Source organism: Arachis ipaensis, chromosome B03 (assembly GCF_000816755.2).
Source record: "Arachis ipaensis cultivar K30076 chromosome B03, Araip1.1, whole genome shotgun sequence".
Taxonomy (NCBI): domain Eukaryota; kingdom Viridiplantae; phylum Streptophyta; class Magnoliopsida; order Fabales; family Fabaceae; genus Arachis; species Arachis ipaensis.
The window spans coordinates 3,177,662-3,182,122 of NC_029787.2; the positions used below are offsets into that span (position 1 = coordinate 3,177,662).

The following is a 4,461-nucleotide window of genomic DNA, read 5'->3' on the forward strand; positions in this document are numbered from 1 at the left end:
ATTGAGAGATGAATCCTAACATATACAGATCACTACTACTTATGATTGATTATTTATCAATAATACATATTTTCTTTTGAGTAATACTCTAAATAGGCAGATTTATTTTCTAGACAAATCTTAGATTCTAAGATTATTAGATATATATTATATAGGTCTTCAAAACTGTTTGAACTGGTTAACACAATATTCTCTTTCTTACATAGAGGTTGTAGGTGTGATGTGTCGGGTAAAATAATACATGTCGCGCTCAAGATACATTAGTTCCTGGACACGTGGCTAAAACGACGTCATTTTGGAACAATGCCAAACGACGCTGTTTTGAGAGAACAGATATGTTCCCACCTTTATTCCCTAATTCTCAAAATTTCGATGTTTTAAAGTCAAATAAGTCCCCTAAAATTTTTGTTATAAGTCAAAAAGGTCCTTGAATTTAAGTGGGTACCTTATATAAAAAAATCCTTGTAAAATTACAAGTATTCCAAATTCTCACCTAGATTTTACGAACTAATCCTTCATATTCTTCACCCCATTAACATTTATCCAAGTTTGTAATGGTGTTTTGACGGTGTGTACAGGAACTGCTTGGTGATGGTGTGTTATGCATATCACCATTATTGTTCGAGATAAGTTAAGTTAACTTTTGTTGCATTAAATTGACAATAAAAAATGAAGCATGATAGAAATGGATCATGGATGGAGATAGAAACACTAAGTTCTACCACACCAAAGCTATAGTTAAAAGAGGAAAAAATAGAATTCTTAAACTCAGAGGACAAGAGGGGGAGTAGATTGAAGAAGAGGAGGAATTGAAAAAGAACATCACTTGCCATTTCAAAAACCTTTATCAAGAAGAGGTAAGAGTTGTTCCTTTTGAATTAGACCATTACAACCTCCCTAATTTTAGTTCGTCTGATTGCAGGAAGCTTGCAGCTACTCCTACGGAAATGGAAATTCGAAGAGCTTTGTTCAACATAAGATCTCTCAAGGCTCTAGGAAGTGATGGCTTTTTGGCACTTATCAATAAAAATAATTGGGGGATCATGAAGAACAAAGTGTGTGATTTTATCCAAACTTGCTGGAATGAACTGGAGATCATAAAGCAAGCCAATTCCACTCTTATCGCGCTAGTTTCAAAGCTTAACCATCCAGAGTCCATAAACCAGTTCCGACCGATAGCACTGTGTAATGTGACCTATAAGATGCTAACTAAGATAATAGTAGACAGAATCAAACTTCATCTCAGTGATAGAATAGCGGTGCACCGATCAAGTTTTATTCCAGAAAGAAAAATACAAGACAATATCATCATTGCAAAGGAGCTCATGCATAATAATATGAGGAGAGTGAAAGGAAAAAAAACGTTTCATGGCTATAAAAATTGATTTCGAAAAGGTTTATGACAAGCTTAACTGGGACTTCATTAAAGTTAGACTTAAGGAGTTTAAATTACTAGAGAAAGTGATCCAAATAATTATGCAATGCGTTAACTCAGTATCCTATAATGTGCTGTGGAATAGAAACAAGACAGAGGAGTTTATTCCAAAAAGAGGGGTGAGACAAGGTGATCCCATTTCTCCATATCTTTTCGTATTTGTAAGGACAAACTATCTCAGCTAATAGAGGAGTTGGTGCATCTAGAAGAGTGAAAACCTATGGTAGCAGGTAGAAGGGGACCGAAAATATCCCATTTGAACTTTGCTGATGATGTTCTTTTATTCACAGAAGCCAGCCAAGAACAAATGTAAAGGGTTAAGGAAACGCTGGTAAAATTTTGCAAGGCGTCTGGATTGAAAATTAACGAAGACAAATTTTCAATTGTCTTCTCAAAAAGCACAAATATAAATTCAAAAAGGAGGATTATGGACATAGCTGAATTCAAGAACAAAAGAATTTAGAAAAATACCTTGGAGCCCTAATTACAAATAATAGAAGAGGCAAGGAAAAATTCAAAGATGTTATGGAAAGGGTTCAGAGTAAACTCAAGGAATGGAAGAGTAAGTGTCTATCTCTTGCGGAAAGATTAACGCTGGCTCAAGCATCCATTAGTCCTGCTCTTAACTTTCAAATGCAACACGATAGAGTTCCTAAAGGAGTTTGTCAGAAAATTGAAAAGCTTCAGAGGAGCTTCGTATGGGGGATGAACCTAAGCATCGAAAAATGCACTTAATTAGTTGGAAAACTCTATGTCATCCTAAGCACGAAGGGGGTATGGGCTTCAGAAAAATCACATCAATGAATGATGCATTTTTTATGAAAATCCTTTGGCAAATGGAAGGAGAACCTGAGAAACTATGGGTTGAGGTGCTAAAACAGAAGTACTATCCGGGAGGATAATTGAAAAACAACATAAGAAGCAAAAGCTCTGATTCCACGCTTTGGAAGGAACTCGTGAAAATATGGCCAATCTATCAAGAAAATTCAATACAATACATAGGAAATGGCTGCGGAACCAACTTCTGAAAGGATCAATGGGTGTTAGGAGAATGAGCTCTCAAAAATCATACTCTCAACCCAAACATGAATAGCAATAGCATGGTGAAGGACTGGACCAATAAGACAGGAGAATGGGATAGAGAACAATTTAGACTCAATTTACCAGAAGTAATTGTTCAAAAAATTACAACAATGTACCCACCAAATCCAGATCAAGAGGGAGATAAGAGAGGATGAAAGCACACAGAGGATGGAGATTTCTCAATAGCAGCAACTTATAAAGCCCTAAACAATTGATCAAAATCCTAAAAAACAATATGGAAGTAGATATGGGAATGAAAAGGGACACAAAAAATTAAAGTGTTCATGTGGACCGCTCTCCATAGAAGAATTCTAATAAATGAGAGGAAATAAAAAATATTTGGGGGAAGCAGAGACTGTTATGCTTGCCATGGAATGCAGAAAAGTTGCATACATGTGTTAAAGGATTGTCAGAAAGTATCAACAATTTGGGTCCAACTCTTAGATTCATCTAAAATTCAATCCTTTTTCAACCTAAACTGGGAGGAATGGGTAAAGCTGAATTTGACACAGCAACTATGAAAGAGTAGCTAGGGATTTTGATTGGAAAGATATTTTCATGGTAGCCTGTTGGAGAATATGATATTGGAGAAATAAGGAAATTAATGATGACAACTACAGAAGATCGCACCAACCTCATATTGAAATCATGAATCAAGTTCAGGAAATTAAACAAATTTTGGAAAGGAATTACCTGATTGAAGGATTGAAGATGAAACAGGAGATTCACGTCAGATGGGTGCCACCGTCAGAAGGATGGGTAAAGCTTAACACAGATGGGTCTTCACAGGGGAACATGAGATGCGCTGGCTGTGGCGGTTTGGTGAGAAATGAGGACGGAAGATGGGTTGCTGGATTTACCTGTAGGATTGGCAGCTGCACAGCATTCACGGCAGAGCTATGGGGTGTCATGGAAGACCTGAAATTCGGCGGCTGTTGTTAATTTGTTGAATAGTGGAAGAAATCTGGAGAAACATCCTAATTCTCTAGTCAGACGAATTGTTGCACTGAAAAAGAATGACTAGAGAATATTTTTTGTACAAATTTACAGAGAGGCTAATAGATGTGCTGACTATTTAGCTAGAAAAAATTTAGAAATTGGTGATGGTTTTTTGTTTTGGGATACACCATCTCGAGAGTTAGCTAGAATCATCCATGAGAATTATATAAGGGCTTCATTACCCCGATCTATTTGTATATAAGATGTCATTCTTTTTGGGCTTTTGCTAGTCCCGTCATTGTACCAAAAAAAAAGAGAATGAAGCATGATGAACGTACATGTAATATTAGGATAGATCAAAGACAGAATGTTGTAGGTATAGCTTAAGTGAGAGTTGTGAAATGGTTACAAATATGTATTAGATAATAACAAAAACAATGCAAGTGTTTAGAATTTTTATTCTATTGTGATGTTGTATTGTGTTAGTTGTTTGGTTAACTTGTGACATAATTTTATGTTTTAGTATTTAAATGAGTGAAGACATAGTATCTGTATTTTACCGTGTTGAAAATTTTGTAGAGACAACAAAGGAGTTCTTGTGTACATCAATAGAGAAAGTCAAAAAATTTCTCCCAATGGACATTAACTTTATCTATTTCTTTGACCTATAGAAAGTTTTTTTGGACTTGAGTTATCATGACTAGTTGACCACAAGACAATGTATTAGTATGATCCCACTTCTACTAATTTAGAATCTGGTATTCACCTAATTTATGGGGATAAAGAGATTAAAGTTCTGCAAAAAGAAGAAGATGCTAAATGAGAATATTGACGAATTTTAATTGTTTGATTGTAATTGTACTTGAGATTTGTCATTTTATGTGCTTGGAACTTCATACTTTAACATACTTTGGGTAATTTTATCATGATTTCATTCTAATTCTCGTTCTATTTGCTTAATTCGAGGGGATCAATTTGACATATATACTATAAATTCAGGAACC

General features: G+C 35.3%; 1 long non-coding RNA gene across 1 annotated transcript; it reads right to left on the minus strand.

Annotated features, from left to right (window-relative positions):
- LOC110269883 lies at positions 674-3,973 on the minus strand. The gene is made up of 2 exons (XR_002358679.1): positions 3,212-3,973; positions 674-1,209 (listed from the first exon to the last, which is right to left on the minus strand). It is a non-coding gene; the product is annotated as an uncharacterized LOC110269883 (long non-coding RNA).